At 41.5% G+C, this 19,071-nt stretch overlaps 1 protein-coding gene and 1 long non-coding RNA gene across 7 annotated transcripts in view; one reads left to right on the top strand and one right to left on the bottom strand.

Annotated features, from left to right (window-relative positions):
* Positions 1-14,225, bottom strand: part of IL15 (interleukin 15) — a 63,416-nt gene extending 49,191 nt beyond the window's left edge. For 2 of the 6 annotated variants that reach the window (XM_015565526.1, XM_015565527.1), the window contains exons 1-2: positions 13,653-13,864; positions 10,893-10,998 (exon numbers count right to left, since the gene is read on the bottom strand). The gene's annotated coding sequence lies outside the window, so the exon portion shown is untranslated. Of the gene's footprint in view, positions 1-10,892; positions 10,999-13,652; positions 13,870-14,133 lie in introns of those variants that run through there. The other 4 variants (XM_006766069.2, XM_015565525.1, XM_015565524.1 and 1 more) reach the window with 4 other exon arrangements.
* Positions 14,157-16,611, top strand: LOC107183462. Its single transcript, XR_001514251.1, has 2 exons — positions 14,157-14,248; positions 16,382-16,611. It is a non-coding gene; the product is annotated as an uncharacterized LOC107183462 (long non-coding RNA).
* The last annotated feature ends 2,460 nt before the right edge of the window (positions 16,612-19,071 follow it).

Here is a 19,071-nt window from a genome sequence, read left to right as displayed (position 1 = left end):
CCTTATCAGATATGACATTGGCAAATATGTTTTCCCACACAGTGGGTTTTCTCGTGGTTTTGTTGATGGTTTCTTTTGCTGTGCAGAAGCTTTTTATTTTGATGTAGTCCCATTTGTTCATTCTCTCTTTAGTTTCAAGTGTCCTAGGAGCTGTATCAGTGAAGAAATTGCTTCGGCATATGTCTGAGATTTTGTTGCCTTTGGATTCTTCTAGAATTTTTATGGTTTCCCATCGTACATTTAAGTCCTTTACCAATTTTGAGTTTATTCTTGTGTATGTTGTAAGTTGGTGGACTAGTTTCATTTTCTTGCATATATCTGTCCAATTTTCCCAACACCATTTATTGAAGAGACTATCTTGGCTCCATTGTATGTTCTTGCCTCCTTTGTCAAATATTAATTGAGCATATTGGTTCAGGCCGATTTCTGGGCTCTCTATTCTATTCCATTGATCTATATGCCTATTCTTGCGCCAATACCAGGTAGTTTTGAGAACAGTGGCTTTGTAATACATCTTGATATCTGGTATTGAGATTCAGGTGTGTTTTTTTTTAATCTTTAAAATAAGGAGGCCAGGTTGGCCCATGTCTGAAGTCCCTTCCAGTGCCTAAGTTCATCTGTGACAGTCACAGATGGTTAGCAGCATATGATCAAATTCACCTACCTTGTGCTAAGCCTCAAAACCATCAGATTTGATACCTGAGGTAAGGCCTCCAGTCTTATCATCCTAATTTTCCAGAAGAGAACCAAAGTGCAGAGAAACTAAATGTATTTTTGCAGTTTTACACAAAGAGGTAATATTGGGGTTGACCTTGTGTCTTGGGTTCCCAGTTCAATTCTTCACTAGTAGCTCATTCAGGGAAGAGAAAGCATGAGGTATGCATGATCCATTGTGCTGTCTCTCCATGTTAGCTTCAATTTCAAAAGAGGTCAACTTATCCCCCAAATCTAGGATTACAATAGGCTGGGAAGGGGTGCATAACCCCATATGTATTGACAATAACTGAAGGGCTGTAGATTTTGGTTTGTTTTAATTTTGGATCTTAGATGTAACTATCCTGCAACAACACTAGTACCACCAGCAAAATACTTCTACAATGCAATCTACTTCATTCCACTTATTTTCATACCACTACTTTCTGGGTCAGAACAACTAAAGTAAACATGCCATCCACAACTGCTCTGAGACAGCTCTGCTTTCTCATAACTCAACGCAGAGCAATTACCACCTTTCCGCCTTGGATGAATGAGAAGGTGGAAATCTCCTCACTGGCTAAGTTACCACTCTTGCTTTCACACTCAGATCTTTGGGATCTTTGCCCAGTGTGGGTTGATATATAGCATCATACATTTATATAGCTACTGTTTCTTGTATGGATCAGTTAGATGAAGAATCAGCAAGGGCAGCTGGCTCCTTCTTTGAAAATCTGCCCTGTAGGTTCCAGAGAAATAAGGTGGTTTGTGGAATGCTCAGGAACTGACGCCACATCTGTGAAAATCCCATGGGTGGAGAAGGGAATTGTTTGGCAGCTCAGAGCTGGATAGTTAGGGCCCAGAAGTGGAGGGGGAGATGGAGAAGAGGTTTCTAAATGGCAGTATCTTGTTCTCACCCTCATTTTCCCTGAAAGGTAGGACCTGGGAGAAGCCTGCTTCACTGCATGTGTTAACCTTGACTGGTACTTGCAGTCTGGGCCTGGACTATGGGCCACACAGAACTTATGCAGTTGGCAACACAATTGCATATGTCTATACCTTAGATCTAAGCAATTGCTCATCCCATCACTACCACCAGACAGAGGGGTACCTAGAGCAAAAGTCTTGGAAGAAACCTTGGGGAATGAGGTATTGGAGGAGTAGAGAGTCATGGGGTTGTTAAATCCAGAATACAATAGTATAGGCTCCTCAATCTGGTCTGTTGCTAGCCTATCTGGATTCAAACCCGTAGCCTGGAAGCAAATGCTTTATAAACTTCGATTGTGCCTTGAATTAAGAGAGGTTGAGGTTTTAGAAGAGAAATACCTCAATATCAAACCTAAATTCATCATCACGTCACATGTCTGAAGTTTTAAAGGTCCTTCACAAAACAACGAGAACTAGAATCTTGCTTCTTAGGGGTAGACTCTAAAGATATAAACTATAGATTTTTAAAATCTGACATTTGGGATTATTACAAATTTTAAAGTGATAGAGTAATGTTGTTATGACTGTGTATTTGTTCTCTTGCATTCTCAAGAGAAGAGGCACTAAATAATTATCAACTACTAGGAGCCCAGTGCACGCATTCAGGCACCAGTGGGTTCCCTTGGCTGGCCTGTGGGATCGGGCCAAAACCTGCTCTCCAACATCTCCCAAGGTGTCCTGGATTGAGAGAGGGCACAGGCCAGGCTGAGGGACCCCACCAGTTCATGATCAGGTTGGCCAGCCTGGAAGGGACTGCAGGAGAGCTTCAGGGCATGTCCGGCCCATCTCGCTCAGTCCCCATCAGCTGGACCCCAGCAGCAAGCTAACCTACAGGTTGGAGCATCTGCTGCCTGGTGGTCAGTGTACATCATAGTGACTGGTCGACTGTCTGCCTCCTGGTGGTCAGTGCATGTCATAGTGAGCAGTTGAGCGGCCTTAGCATATCATTAGCATATTACACTTTGATTGGTTGATTGGATGACTGGACACTTAGCATGTTAAGCTTTCATTATATAGGATACTGCTATTCTTATAAAATTCTCTCACTGTTTTTGTCTATTGAAAATTTTTTTTCAAAACATTTGGTAACTGGAATTAGGAAAAGGAAAGGTTTTTGATTTGAAGCAAGTTGGACAATAGAGTGTGCCTTGTTTTTCCCCCTTGCACTTATTAAAGAATTTATTTTGCAATTTGTAAAAGTATCCCTTCAGTGAACAAACTGGCACACAATGATAAACAGTCCTTTTTTTTTTAAGTTCTCTGAAGGTCATACTACTCCAAAGAGCTCATAAGTATGATCCAAATAATGAATGTAAGGATTCTATCTGTAGCCTGGCCCCAATTAGGCCTTCAACCCTCAAGAAATTGTATTTGCCTTTTTTTGAATATGATGGGAATGGTTTCCCAAAAGTTATGTGATCACTGATGGGTTATTTCCAAATAAATCTAGTCAAGCTCCTTTCCTCAGAACCTTATATTTCTTGACCCCTCAGCAATATGTGATAATTACTGACAACAAAAAGAACATAATTAAAGATCTACTATGTGCTGGGCAAGGTGCTAGTCACACAAGGATGCAATGCTTCCCAAACTGCAGCCCTTCAGACTCCATTATCACATTCTTGCCATCCTTAGGACCACCTTTACCAATTACCACAGAGAGGCAACGTGAACACAAGTCAATATTGTAAAATACTGCACACAGTGTTACAAAAGTATCCGTGGAGAGAACATAAAGGAGGGGTGTGGGCGATATTTTTCAGGGGGCCAGAGAGGTGGCAAAGTTGGGGTTTTGCCATGAGAACTTCATAAGGAAGTGATTCTTTAAAGTGGATATGTTTTTAAAGCAATGAGCTAATAGATAGAGAGAACATATTGGTGGTTGCTGGAGGCAGGGTTGGGGGTGGGTGAAATGACTGAAGGGTGTTGAAAGGTACAAAACTTCCAGATAAATAAAGAAGGCATGGGGATGTAATGTACACTATAGTGACTATAGTTAACAATACTGTGCTGTATATTTGAAAGTTGCTAAGAGAGTAAGTCTCTAAAAGTTCTCATTACAAGGGGAAAAATGCAGTAACTATGCGTGGTGATGAATGTTAATTAAACTTATTGTGATGATCATTTTGCCATTTATACAAATATTGAATCAGTAGGTTATACACCTGAAACGAATATAATGTTTTATGTCAATTATACTGTGATTAAAAGAGAAAAGATGAGTACATAGTCATACGGGGATATAAAATCCATTGTGAGAGCATCAGACAGAGTAAGTATGACAGGGAAGCTAGGCGGGAAGGTGTGAAGTCTGACATTCTCTCTGAAGACCTAAAAACTGGCCAACACCTTCTTGAAGACATTTTCTGAACATTCCTTCTGTCAGAGCCCAGCACAGCGACGTAAAGATCCCTCTGGTCTTCTTCTCAAAACCTTTTATACGTGCATTGGCCTCCTGAGGAAATATTCTGACAGTTGCTTCAGTCAATCATTCTTTACTATTAAGTCACAAAACAAAATATCTTGTACAAATAGCTCACCCAATCTTCAGTCCAGTATTTCTAATAAATTACAGGACATATGCAACTGCATGTTCCACTTTTATCTCAGTCTTAATGTTTGCAAAATCAAATTCATCCATTTCCCAGTTGTAACCAACGTCTGTTCCTCCACTGTTTATTTTTCCTGACTCCCAAGATTAAAATCTTGATGATGTCACCAGGACTCACTTTGTACTTTGCCCCTCCGACTGAATCAAGGCCTGTCAAGTACTTAGAAGAGCCTCTTGCCCATACTTGGAATTGAAAAGCATATTGCCAAAGGAAACAGGTGAATGAAGAAATAAACTTGATCTTCTTTGAAATAACTCTTCTTTCTATTCCCCTTTACTTTTATTTATTTTTTATATATATATTTTATTGATTTTTTACAGAGAGGAAGGGAGAGGGATAGGGAGTTAGAAACATCGATGAAAGAGAAACATCAATCAGCTGCCTCCTGCACACTCCCCACTGGGGATGTACCCGCAACCAAGGTACATGCCCTTGACTGGAATCGAACCTGAGACCCTTGCGTCCGCAGGCTGACGCTCTATCCACCGAGCCAAACCGGTCAGGGTTCCCCTTTACTTTTAACATACCCTACTCTTTGACACCCATTCTGTAAATATTTATTAGTGCCTACCATATGCCATGACAAACGGAGTTATTGCAATGAACAAAATAACAAAATTATAAGCTCTCCTGTAGCTCACATTCAAATAGAGAAAGGCATGTATTAAAGAATCAAAAATACAACATATTTAAATCCCTTATCTGAAAAAGTAAATCAATAAAGGCTCTAAAAACTGAAAGTTTTTACTTAATTCATAGGTTAACCAAACATAAATTGAACTGACATAAGACTATGTTCTGCACTTATTTCACTCTTGGGGAGGTGCCTGAATCAGCTTGATTGCTGCATGGTATACAGTAAAGGCATTTGTATCACTCTCAGTCTGCTCTGCTAGGGCTTCCATCACAGAAAACCACAGACTGGATGGTTTAAGCTATAGAAATTTTTTTTCACAATTCTGGAGGCTGGAACTCCAAGATCAAAGTGCTGGAAGGGCTGGTTTCTGGTGAGTTCTCTCTTCTTGCCTTGCAGAGAGCCACTTTCTCAATATGTCTGTACACAGCCTTTTGTTGCCCAATTTAGCCTGGTGGAAACGCCAAGTGGAGAAGGACTCAGACAACAGTCACAGCTGAGAACCTATATATATTACCCAATGTCCTAAGCCATCTCAGACAATCTTTGAGCTTTGGAGTCACACCAGCTGAGACCATAGACATTGTGGAGTGAAGATAAGTCGTTGCCTTTTTTATTTTCTGTCCAAATTTCTAAGCTGGAAACCTTGAACAAATTTGGGGGTAGTTTATTACATAGCAATTAAGAACTGGCACTAAAATTAATATGAGACCAGGGGTGGAGAAACACCTGAAGAGAAGCAAGGACACTGTCAGCTAGAAGGGCACTGATGAAATTATTATCAGAGAGAGGGCTACTCATCTATATAAATAAAAGCCTTATATGCAAACTGTCCCCTCGGGAGTTCGACCAGGAGACTGGGAGTTCGATCACTCGCTATGATGTGCACTGACCACCAGGGTGCGGCACGGAATGAAGGAAGGCCCCAGCCAGCAGCCGGAAGGGGCCTCTAGTGTTATATAATAGTAAGATGTTTAGCAACACTGTCACCAGCAACAATACAGAATTAAGGAAATGTATCTCATGAACTATGGACATGCTTAAGGTTTCTAAATGTGAAAACTGACTTCGTTTAGCTGCCTAGGATTAATTACAGGAAGAGAAAGATGAACTGAAATGTTCAGCAGAATTTAGAGGAAATCAGGACTTGCTAGGTTGGATACGAAAATTTATTGTCCTGCTTGCTTGTCTAGTCAGCAAAAGATTCTTAAAGAAAGAAGTCGTTTTAGGGCAAAAATCACATCCAGGGATCTACTAGCACCATGTGCTCTCAGGTTAAAGATCAAATCAAGTATGTGGCTGGGGAAAATCTCTCATGAAGACCTCAGAAAGATTTAAAATGTAGTGCCTCGTAGGCTCTGTCAGGGAGACAGAAGCGCCTCTGAAACCCCAAGGGCTCGTACTTCAGCAATCTGACTTGCAGCCAAAGTCAAGAGGAGCCTGTGTTAAGAGTTTTGTGGGTATGTCTTTTTCTCAAGGAATGAAAAAATGTACAGGAAGCTCCCAAGATTTATAAGAAAATTTTCCTATAATTTTAATTACCACCAGCTAAACAAAAGGGAGAACACAAAAGGTCTCTAGATTCCTAACTCTCTATGAACACGAAGCAGGCTTCTCAACTGCTGACAAGAACTATCTCTCATGGACAAAGAAGAGGAAAGCCTTGAACTTTCCAGCCAGCCCAGCTGAGTTGCCAGATAGATGAGCTGAAGAAAATTCTTTTTTTTTAAATTAAATCTTTATTGTTCAGATTATTACATTTGTTCCTCTTTTTTCCCCCCATAACTCCCCTCCTCCCAGTTCCCGCCCCACCCTCCGCCCTCACTCCCCACCCACTGTCCTCATCCATAGGTGCACGATTTTTGTCCAGTCTCTTCCCGCATCTCCTACACCCCTTTCCCCCTCAAGAATAGTCAGTCCATTCCCTTTCTATGTCCCTGATTCTATTATAATCACCAGTTCATTCTGTTCATCAGATTATTTATTCACTTGATTCTTAGATTCACTTGTTGATAGATGCATATTTGTTGTTCATAATTTGTATCTTTACCTTTTTTGAAGAAAATTCTTGAATGTTTCTCCCCAGCAACCTAAGAAGAACCAACCAGCTGAAGGTAGCCCAGTTGCACAATAATGACAAATTATTGTGGGTTGTTTTTTTTTAAGTTATCGTTCTCAGGGATTTTTGTTTTGTTTTGTTTGTTAGGTGGGTTTGTGTTGGTTTTTATTATTTAATGAAGGCAGAGCAGAAACAGGTTAAACATTCTGGCTCTTGTGTTGTATTGAGAAGAAGGTTGGGTGGAGGGTGAAATGTAGCAACAGGGAGACCCACTCTTGCAATAATACCATGAGATATGATATCGATAGCTGGAACGAGGTGGCACAGTGAAGGGGCTGATAAGGTCAGATGTGGGAAACAGTTGGAAGGCACAGGTAAATGGGTTAGTGGAAGATTAATGTGAGGTGTGAGAAAAAGAGACGTCAAGGGCAAATCCAAGATTCATTGATTGACTGTCTCTGCACCTAAAAATATGGAATTACCATCAACTGAGATCGGGAAGACAGTGGGAGGAGCAGTTTTGGGTTAAGTCAGGAATCTGCTGAGTACTAGATATCTAATCGGGGATGTTGAAAGACTGTTGGGTCTGGAGTTTAGAAAGAAGTGATGATTGGAGATATAAATATAGCAAGTATCCATGTATGAAGACATTAACAGCCAAGAGACTGAATAAGGTCACCAAGGGAGTGAGTATAGACAGAGAAAAGGCCTAAGCACTGGGCCCTTGAACTTCTCTATTTAAAAGGGTAGGGGAAAAAAGAACCAGTAAAGGAGACAGATAGGTGCTGGTGAGGTAAAAGGAAGTAAGAAGGTATTCCAAGCCAATCCAGAACTCTAGGGGTATGCACAGGTCGGAGCCAAGCACTGACCACTGCAGTTAGCATGGGGGTTCTTAGAACCTCTGACAAGTACATTTTTAGTGGAGCAGTGGGGACCACAACCTGGGTGGTTCAAGAGAGACTAAGAAGAGAGAAATTGGTGACAGAACTGAATTGACTTTGAAAATTTTCCATAAAATGGGGACAGAAACACTAGGTGATGGCTGAAGAGAAGCATGAGGGTTTTTTTGTTTTGTTTTGTTTTGTTTTAACAGAAAAAAATATAGCATGGCTATATAGTGATTGGAAAGACCCACCACAGAGAGAAAAGTAGTGATGGTGGAGAGAAAGGATGAATTATTAGAGCTATGCCCTTCAGCAGGTGATAGGAAGGAGGCTACACACTTGGAAGACTGCCATGAATTTATGGCTAGTTCCCTTACCTCTAATGTGTTTTTTCCTCAATAAATCTTACCCCAGACCAAATTTCCTAAAATACTGCTTTTATTATAATACTAGGGGCCTGGTGCATGAAGATTCATGCATTGGGGGTGGGTCTCTCAACCCAACCTGCACCCTCTCCAATCTGGGAGCCCTCAGGGGAGCCCTCTCCAATCCGAGAGTTTTTGTCTGTCTTTGCAATCATATAAGCGAATTGTCTGAGACCCCCAACCCAGTTTGGTTTGTTGCCCACAGAATAATAGAGGCTTTTTGTTTTTTCTTTGCTTCATTGGTGAAGATTTCTTGGAAGTTTTAGATATCTTCCCTTTAATTTTTCCTAGACACTTTGATTTTACTTATGTCTCTCACCTTTCCTTTCCCTCCATCCCCCACTGCAACAGTAACTTGCTCCAGTGCAGCGGTTCTCAACCTGTGGATCGCAACCCCTTTGGAGGTCGAATGACCCTTTCACAGGGGTCGCCTAAGACCGTCTGAAAACACATATATTCTTCCCTTCCTGCTCTGTCTCAGTCCCACAGCCTCCCACTCTGCCAAGTCCTCCAAGCCACCAGCTCTCCCTCTCTGCTCTCCGTCTGGCAACTTGGGGAGCCAAGTTCCCCAAGCCACTCCACTCTCTGCTGGCTCTCCCGCTCTACTCTCTGCCCAGCACCTGTGTATGAAATTTAACCCGCCATCTTTGTCAGGTTAATTTGCATACTCATTCCTGATTGGCTGGTGAGCGTAGCAGAGGGAAGGTCAATTTACATGTTTCTCTTTTATTATATAGGATTGTAACATTGGTTTTGTTATATTACTTATGTTTTACATTCCTCTGCTTAGCTGTCAAGCTGTTGGATGACCCGAATAACTCTCACTGAAGTCAGTAAAAGTCAACTATGTGACCTGCCCTTGGCTGGGCATACAGGTCACATTGTTCTATCTTTATTTAAAACATAACTGCAGAGACAAACACATAATAAGATGAATGTACAGAGACAAAAGCTATTATAGGGGAATACAGACAGCACCAAATACATTCATATAAGGGAGAAAAATCATTCATCCTGGGCAGTAGAAGGGGACGCAAAAGCTACAGAGGGTGGGCATTTTGAATGGGACACAGGAAAGCTGACAAATAGCAAGTGCGTCTAGAGCCCAGAGAAAGTGTAACCAGAGCTGAGGAATGGAAGAGACTAGGCCGAAAAAGATATCCAAGCCCCCAAGCTTGGCTGGAATCTCTTCCCAACCCCACCCCTCTAACCAGGTGGCGGGTGGGCAATAAGTATGATTAGAGACCTTCAAAGCGAAGTGCAGGCACTCCTGGGGTAGCTGGCAGCTTTTCAAGCTCTGGTTGGACATAGAGAGATCTATAGAAACCTACTTCCAGGCTCACTATTTTTATGAGTGATATGCCTGAAATATGCCTGAGGCAAGCACATTTCTAGCAAGTTCTCCTTTCCCACTTCCCCTTTCATAATCACCCTCTTCCCATTTTATCAAAAGAGAGGCATCTCCCCCCACATCCAGAATCTCACCCTGCCTCTTGCCAAATGGAGGGGCAATCTGAAAAAGGGATGTTAGGGAAACCCTCTCCAATGGAAGCCTTGATCGCAACACACCCATATCTACATCTATACACATATACACTTCCAATATAGTTTAGCTTTATGCCTAATAATTTCTTATCAAAGTTAATGAGTTATTGTGGTTACCTGCATACTAATAATATTTAAAGTAACATAAATAATAGTTTTCAACAATAAAATTCTTAAATGATTACATTTCAATACTTATTTTTGTTGCTGCAGAGGATGAAGAAAGTCAAAGAAATTGGAAAGCTATATTGTAATATTTCTAACTGTAACATGTTTAATTAAAGAATAATTATTTGAAAATTTCAGAAGTCCGTGCTAACCATGTGCAAGGGGAGAATTGACACAATAGGTCCTTGAATGTGTCACTGGTCTCTCTCCATGTCCCTGTGATAAGTAGAGCTTTCCCCCTCCCCCCACCTTACAAGCATCATATATTCTTCTTCTAGGATCATTTTCAGTTTCAATTCCTTTATCTGAGTAAACACTTTCTGTCATTCTCCTGATCGTCCCTGCATCTTGTCAGCATTGGGGTAAGAAGCAATTGTGTATTATTTGAACATGATCAGCTAATAGGGACTCAGAGTTCTTGGTCCATTTTTATGTGTCTACATACAGTCCTCTGCTCTTCTGAAAACGACTGGCAAGACACCAATAGACTCAAAGTGGAAAAAAACACTGGAAAATATATGCATACAAATACCTGCCTCCTGATATAAAATATGTGCAAGTGAGACCAAAGAGCCTCTTATTTTCTATTTCTGATTCCAGCACTAAATAACTTTTTTTTTAAAAAAAGGAAACCATTCCTTGACATAGAGCAAAGTAATAAATGTAATAGTTATAACACATTCCAGTACTAGCTACAACCCCAGATGTTCTCTCAACTCTCCTATGGGATTTTCCCATCCAATACATCAAATAGGGTAGCAGCAAGCACTTAGGCAATGTTCAGTCTCAACAGTCTCATGCAGTAATCTGTAATTACTAGGTAAATTAATCCAAGAGCTAATACTGAGCTGAAGAAAAAAGCTGGCTTTTTGCCAAGCGTCATACCTTAAATCTTTCTGAAAGCAGACTTCCCAAACGGCTGACTCTACCGCCTCAGTTGTGATAGAATGGGAAAGTCTTCTGTCCTGATCTCCCCATGAATCCCAGGCTTCTGTTTGGATGGATGAATAGACAGGTAGATCAATAGATAGAAACATATAGATCAATCCACATTTGCCCACTACTTGTCAAGCTCTGTCAGCAAAAACTGGTACAAATTAGACAAATGTTTTCATTCAGGAACCATAAAGGAAATGTCTCCAAATAACCAAACACATATAGACACTCCTGTGAATATTATCTGGTCATAAGGGCCATCCTTAAATATATCATTAATAATGTCAATCATGTAATAACCATGTAAGCATGGCTTTAAACCCAACATTCACCATAACCCTGCACCCAAATGCAATAGGGGTTGACTGTCACTGTCAAATTGTGGGAAGTATTTCTATGGAAATAATATTCTTCATAAATATCAGTGACCAAATCTGTCTGGGTTCAAATCCCAGCTCTACCACCTTTTAGCTGTAACTTGGGGGAAGTTATTAAATTATGCTATTTTCCCATTTCCTAAGCTACAAAATACAATCCTTACCACCACATAAGTTTATTATGACAATTTTAAAAAAATACATCCATTCTTGGAACAACATCTGATACATAATAAGAACTCAAAAAATTACCTAGGATTAGTATTATTTCCCATAATTCAAGTTGTGGGCCCAAAGACAGTATTCTGTATTATCATTACCTAACCTTCAAAAGAACAGTTACAGAATGAGCAAAACTTAACAGTAAGGAGAAGAAAAAAGGACAGTCTTCTAAATTTTAAAATGTTTTAAAAAATGTTTTGGGTCCAAGACCCGTTTAAAAAGCTGATTAGAATTATGGGTATTTCCCTTGGAAAAATCCACTTATACACAAATTTCAGTACTTCCTTCACAGTCTTCCTGAAGTTTACTCAGAGCCAGCAAACCTGAGGACCTCCTAGGGCTTAAACCCCTCCAGTTATCAAACTATTTCAATAAACTTTAAACTGCTATTTCTCCCATCCTCCAAAGAAGTTTATAAACATGCAATTCATTGACAAACATGTTTTGTGATACAGCTGTTCACATTTACATCTGAATCTCATGGATTAAAACAAAAGGCATCACATTGATTTTCTTAAGCCCACTGGTAATCTGTAGGAAAATTCCAAATTCCAGAACTACAGCTTCAAATCAGGTTCTGGAGTTCCCCCTCCACATCAGCAGAGCAGTGAATTCAAATGTTAAAAAACTGTTTTGGGTCTGAGACCCATTTAAACAGCTGAGTAGAATCCTGTGAACACGCTGCCTATTACAGCTTCTGGACCAGTGGCCAACCCAACTCCCTTCTGCCCCTTTGTCCCAGAGCAGAGGGCTGCAGGGAAGGTCATTCTGAGTACGACTAAAACTTTGAGAACACAAAACAGAGGAAGAACTATAAGAATATGACATTAAAACACTACCATAAAAAACTTCAGAACTTTCTGACACTTCTTAACTATAGGAAGGAAATTTTTAAATTTTTCATCACTTTTAAAATCTAAAGTGACTACTACTTTGTCTTCAGTCCTTTCTTTCATATATATATTATATTTCATATATATATTATATTTCATATATATATATATATTACATTCTTTCTTTAGTACTTCCTCCTTCTGTCTACCATACCCACTAACCCGGCTTTTTTTTTTTTTTGAAATATATTTTATTGATTTTTTTTTACAGAGAGGAAGGGAGAGGGACAGTTAGTTAGAAATATCAATGAGAGAGAAACATCAATCAGCTGCCTCCTGCACACTCCCTACTGGGTATGTGCCCGCAACCCAGGTACATGCCCTTAATAGGAATCAAACCTGGGACCCTTGAGTCCACAGCCTGACGCTCTATCCACTGAGCCAAACTGGTTAGGGCCTGACGCGGCTTTTTAATGAAAGGGCGGGAGTTTGAAATTGCATCTGTATTGCCCAGTTCACCCAGCAGGGTGCTGTAACATCCAGACTGAATAAAGCCTCTGTGGGCACATGGACAAGATGAAGATGCCTATCAGCTACAAATTGACACCATCACCAGTGCCATGGCACGAGGAAGAAGCTGTATTATAGAATTGTACCCCTGAAGCCTATATAATTTCATTAACCAATGTCACCCCCAGTGCATTCAATAAAAAAGAAAGTAGCTTTAAAAAAAACACACAGTGGAAAATAATAGCGAGTGACAACCACTTCACTCCTAGTTTCAAAACTTCTGACTCACTATTTAAGAATCTGTTATAAGCATCACTGAAGAGTAACCTTACCTTATACATGCACGGAAGTTAGCAAACCCTTAAGTGCATGGGATTACATAGTTAAATTCAAATAAATTGTATACACTTGCAAAGGCAGTCTCAATAACACTTGAAAAAAATAACTGGAATTTAATTTAAAACCACCTTGAACAAGGATTTGAATGGAATGCAAATCCCCTGCATTTCTTCCAAGTTTCTCATACTGCTTTTCTGAGAGACAGATGTCTTGTCCAGGATTGGAACTGAAAATACAGGCCCAGGTCTGACTGCCAAAAGTGACCATTCCTGCAAATTCCTCTCCCTGGAAGGCAAGGTTCCCGATCAAAGAAAAGGAGGCGAATTTGATTTTGCCAGCAAAGGTACAGACAGTCCTGTGTGTTCCCGCGCGCGCAGGCTTGCAGGGGGTTTGGGAGGGAGCTGGGAAGAAGCGGGAAGATGCAGTACCTTTCTTGAACTTTCTGAGCTCAATGGGGTGAGAAACTCAGCGCTTGGTGCAGCCAGACGCCGTCTTCTCTTTGAACCTGCGGCTTGGCGAGGGCGGTCAGGCGCACGTCACTGCTCTCCGCCAACCCACCCTGGCGTCTCACCTGCAGCTGGCGACAGGCAAAGAGAGGAGCGCACTAGGGAACCCGCGGGACGGCCAAGTGACCAGCAATCTGCGCTCCTCTGGAAGCGGAGGATGGCGAGAAGAGGACACCAGAGAAATAAAGGGCCAGAAGGTGAAAAATCTCTGCACGAAGTGCAAGTGAAAACTGAAGTCACAGTCTAGTGTTCCCTAGAAGAGGGCGGGGCAGCCTGTCGGGGAGCCGGGTGGGTCCAGCTGGAGGTGGGAGGGGTCCAAGGCGGAGACTGTTCGGGGGAAATTCTAACGCCCTTTCAACCACCCACACCTCCCTTCCCAAAGCGGAGAGGCTGAACTCTGTACCTCCATCGAGTCCGGGCTGCTGGGTGAGGGACTGCAGGTGGCGCAGCCAGAGGGCACGGCCACCCGACTGCCTTTCCTTTCGAGCTACGGCGCCGCCGGAGAGCGAGTGAACTGGGTGAGCGCTCTGAACTCCAGGAGTCCCAACCCCCCAGCGAAAACAAAAGTGAAAGAGAAACGGGTGGGGAGCAGAAGCGAAGATAAACACCCAGGGCGATGGGGGAAGGGTGAGATGGCAGTTCCTGGATAATTGCCCAAGGTGTCGCAGCTGCCCTTTCCCTCGGGTTGGTGCGCCGGTCAGGTTACTGGCACGACCACGCGCAGGGGCGCAGAACCTGGAGGGGTCTTGGGAGGTGGTCGGAGAGCTCTGGTCTCGGGCTTCGGGCTTCGGCTGGTACCCCCTTGGGCACCTGCAGATAATGCGCGAGGCGAGGGCCCGTTGCTCACTTGCCGCGTCTGCGGAGCCAGGCAGGGCGCAGGAGGCTGCCCCACCGAAGCCTGGAGACCTGGGCGTGGTGCGCGCCCAAGCCGCCCAAGGAAAGGGGGAATGTGTGCATCGCAAGGAGCGGCTTCTCCAGACCAGCCACCTTGGCTCGCTGGCTGCGCAAGGTAGAAGAAGGAAGGCCCCGAGGTCTTAAAGAGGAAATGTTGGGTAACTACTTTGTCCAAGGCAGTTGGCACCGAAGCTGAACTTGAAGGGAATGAGTCTGTCTGCTGATCGAGTGCGAAGTCGAGGATAAACGTTGCACGTGGCCCCATTTCATGGGATCCTGTGCAATTTTATGATGGTGGTATTTCATTGTTGAGGCTAAGGGAGCTGCGGGCCAGGGTCCGGAGGAAAGGCCTGGCGCCCAGTTTGGGAAGCCCTTTGGAGGGAACCTTGCTCACTTGTGAGCCACCGAAAATCCCTCATGGAAGTTCCTCCACCAAAGTTTCCAGGGTTATGTCATAGAAAAAATGATAAGGCTCCCTGGAGCTTAGTAAAATATGTGTCTGACTCAATGTATTCCATATCATCCTGCCTGTTAAAAAATAAAATAGAAAAATATTAGAAGTGATTTAAATATGAGTTGGCGTAAAGTTCTACATAAAATCATTTCATATCTTTATGAAAAAAGTTGACCTCTAGATAATCACTATCAACAAAATAAGTGAAATATCAAAATGTAAAAAATGTTTTTTTTTACACTCATTCAAAATTTCACCATAGTTGGAAACGAAACAATCATTCTTTTCTGTCCAAGACAAAATAATGTTCCATTTTCTCGTGATGATGCTAATGATTTCAAATCTGATGAGACTTTTTCATAGCAAAATGCTGACGTTCCGATTTGGATTGGCAGCATGAGGACGCTCTGTGAAAGCCTGCATCTGGTTTGGAGTCCGTTGCAAAAATATGGCAGCCTCCAAAGGACTAAAGTGTGTGTCTATGTGAACATGGAGATGAGGGATGGAGAGATGGATCTGTGTCCCGAGCCTCAACTTGGAAGCCAGCAGAGCTCCATGGGCTCCCTGCAAAGTGAACTCAAGCTGTACCCCTTGCGATCAATGCTGTTGAGTGCTCTGCGCCGGGTGGCAGGGCTAGATGTGCAGGCAGTAAGGCCCCTCACTGGCTATCCTACCCTCAGTACCAAGTAGCAGAGCCAGAGAGGGCTGCTGCCAGAGGAGGTTTTCTCACATCCTAAATCAGGCTGCGTTTGGGCTGCCTGGGAGAACTAGACTCTGCTCTTCACTGGGCTCCCTGGCTCAGGGGCTCCAGAACCTTGTCAGCTGTGCCCAGGGCTGAGGGGAATCAGTGGCTGACAGTGCACTCTGCGTATAAGGCCACCTTGAACATTCTAAGCTACTGAAAAGTTTGCACAACACTGAAACTGATGGGAATTTTCTTCTAGAGCTGAGCTATAAAGGACCAGCTGAGTACGTAGATTAATAAGATTGGTCTCAAATATTGATCGAGCTTACAAAACGGGCGGGATGAAATAGAATACATGTAGTCAGATTGGGGAGAGAAAATAGCATAAATAACAACAAAGTAAAATGGAAAATGAGTATAGCCATAAAACATGCTTTGCTCTACCACTTGCCTGCCAACTATATAGGTCAATATTGTTTTCTTAATTACTGAAAGAGATGTATTTTTGAATTAGTTATATAAGTGCCTGCAACTCTATAAAGTTGGGTTTTCAGCATAAATTGTTTTGCTGCATCGAGCACAAACAGAAAAGTCTAATATATGCAACTGGCTTTTCAGTTGCCACAGGCTGTTTGGCAAGATATTGAAAATTACTCACACCAATGAACAAGCATATTCCACTGTATAAGTTAAAAGAAAAGACCAAGATTGATGAAATAATTTGAAACTGCCTGAAGATAAATAACTAGTACAATTATAATGTCGGAAGCAGCGAAAATTAACTAACTCACAGAATTGACTTAATATTTCTTTGAATTTGAAGAATTAAAAATAAAATGATAGTTTAACAAATTTCAGTGTCTGTTTTTTCATTCCAAAGACAATGTTTGACAATTTGGCAGTTGTCTATACAATAAGTTACTAGTAAATATTTTCTGTAGATCCCGAGACTATGTGGAAGGAGTTGACAGTCAGCTCCTCTGGTTTGTTGTTCAAAGTCCATAACTATGACCTTATTTATGATTCTTCTAAGAATAAGTCACAGGCCAGGAACAAGTTGGTCTCTGGTCTTTGAAAAACATGACCCAGGATACCCCCAGTTTCGTTTTGGTTAAAGCGCACCTGAAATGCAGCCTTACCTCAAGGTTGCTCCCACCTCGGATTTTTCGGTGGTCCTGACAATAGAGGAATACTCCTCCTCTTAAAGATAACTTAAGTTTTCAAGAGCTTCTTAAGCTACCGCTTTTTCGGAGCTGTAGCAGTAGCAGTTAATACATCTGTAGTCTCTATGGTGTGTCCCCAGGTACTTGCTAAGCACAAATACTAATTCATTAAACCCTCACGGCAATGCTGTGAGATACGAACTATTATTATGTCCATCTTACAGATGGAGAAACCAAGACCCAGAGAAATTACATGACTTGCCTAAGGTCACATGCAATTGAGTGGCCCAGCAAAAATTTGAACTCAGGTCTGGCTTGAGTATGCATCCCCTCTGCAGCCTCTAAATGGACACCTACCCACCATGGCTTCCTGAACAAAAAGTTCCTGAGAGTAGTTTTAGCCACCACCAGGGAGGAAACTCATCAGTTCCCTTGAGTTTATGCTTCCTGATGTCATTGTGTTTCTGTAAGGAAGCTGGTCTGACTGTTACAGTGCCACTACAAATAGGCTATTTTAATAAAGTGACTAACAAAGGCTAGCAGAGTTAGAAACAGCGGAGCTAGCAGCCTTCACACTCTGGCTGGGTCCTATTAGAGATGGTTGATTTTGTTTGAACTGAAGAGTAAAAGTGTACCCATGGAAGGGGGGAAAGGACACCCAGTTTCAAGATCGAGAGCAATTAAAAGTAGTTATATAATAACATACTTAATTTTTAATATACTTAAAAGTAAATGGAATCTTTAATGTTTTGGTACTTAGTAATGGAGAGAAGGGGTTTAAATAAAATGAAGAGATGATGTGCTAATACTATTCTGAACAGTCTTTTAAGGCTGACCTTATCAATCAAAATCTAGTTCAAATTCCCTTACTTAAATATATAACATGAAAATGTATATATTTATATGAATATCTATCTAATCTATATAAATACAAAAAGATCATATGAGAGTGAATTATTAAGCCACTCCTGAGGCCTTCTACTTATGCCCTATGTCCTATATTTAAACAAGAATTGTGTTTAATAGTTCTCGAAAAGTGTATCCTGACAATTTTCCAAATTAAACAAAAAGCTTTCAAATTAACCATGTGTCAAAGAAGAAATCACAGAGGAGATTATGAAATCCTTTTAACTGAGTGATAATGAAAACAAAGTATATCGATATTTAAGGGATGCAACTAACATAGGTCTTAGGGAAGAATGTATAGCTGTCAATACTTATATTACAAATAAAAAAGGTTAAAATTAATAGAATAAGCTTCCACTCTTAAGAAAGTAGGAAAAAAGAAGACAATATACACAAAGAGAAAGAAGGAAACAACAGATAAAAGCTAAAATGGAATAGAAAATCAATGAAAAAAAGTTATTCATTTGAAAAGATCAATAAAATTGATAAATCCCTCGAAAGCATTGGTCCAAATGGTTTCACAGGTAACTTTTTCAAACGGTCAAGAAATGGATAATTTCAATGTCATCTACATGACCCGAGAAAGCTGAGAAACGGGTGTACCAGGTATTCCTTATTGGTATCCAGCCTCTTGTCTAACCATCTGGGTTCTCCTCTGTATTTCAAGGGTCTGGAAGCAGGGCTTTTGCTAGCAGGGTCCTGGTAGGTTTTGCCAAGCGGAGACACTAATGCAAAATTAAGAAGGAAGAGGAACGGAGAAGCCAATGTCTGCTCTGGCCGTGGTGGCATGCCCAGGGCTGCTGAGAGCTGGCTCGCGACCGGGGTGCCAGCGGCTGTGATGGCCAAGCAAAGGCAGGGATATTTCTCTCTCAGGGGCTGCAGCTGCCTCCCCTATTCCCTGATTTCAGCGTGAAACAAACATATTTTGTGCCCTTCCAGCCCTTCCCAATAAATTGGGACCCAACCTCCTAGTTTAACCCCCTCTCTGCTTGAAATGCCCTGAGTGGTTTCTGTGCTTTCGATTGGAACCTGACAGATACAGAAGGAAAGCTTTTGAGCTATTCTTATAAAGCCCACCGGAGTCACCACAGAATTTGATAAACAGCATAAAAAGAAAATGACAAACCAGTTTTATTAATGATTGTCAATGCAAAACCTCTAAATGACGCTTTAAATAAAATATTAATAAAATAAAATAAAATAAAATTGATAAATCTCTAGCTAAATTGATCAAGAAAA

The sequence above is a fragment of the Myotis davidii genome, unplaced genomic scaffold, assembly GCF_000327345.1.
Source record: "Myotis davidii unplaced genomic scaffold, ASM32734v1 scaffold436, whole genome shotgun sequence".
NCBI classification, from domain to species: domain Eukaryota; kingdom Metazoa; phylum Chordata; class Mammalia; order Chiroptera; family Vespertilionidae; genus Myotis; species Myotis davidii.
The sequence above is the reverse complement of the archived record's forward strand: the minus strand, read 5'-3'. Positions and strand labels throughout refer to the sequence as shown.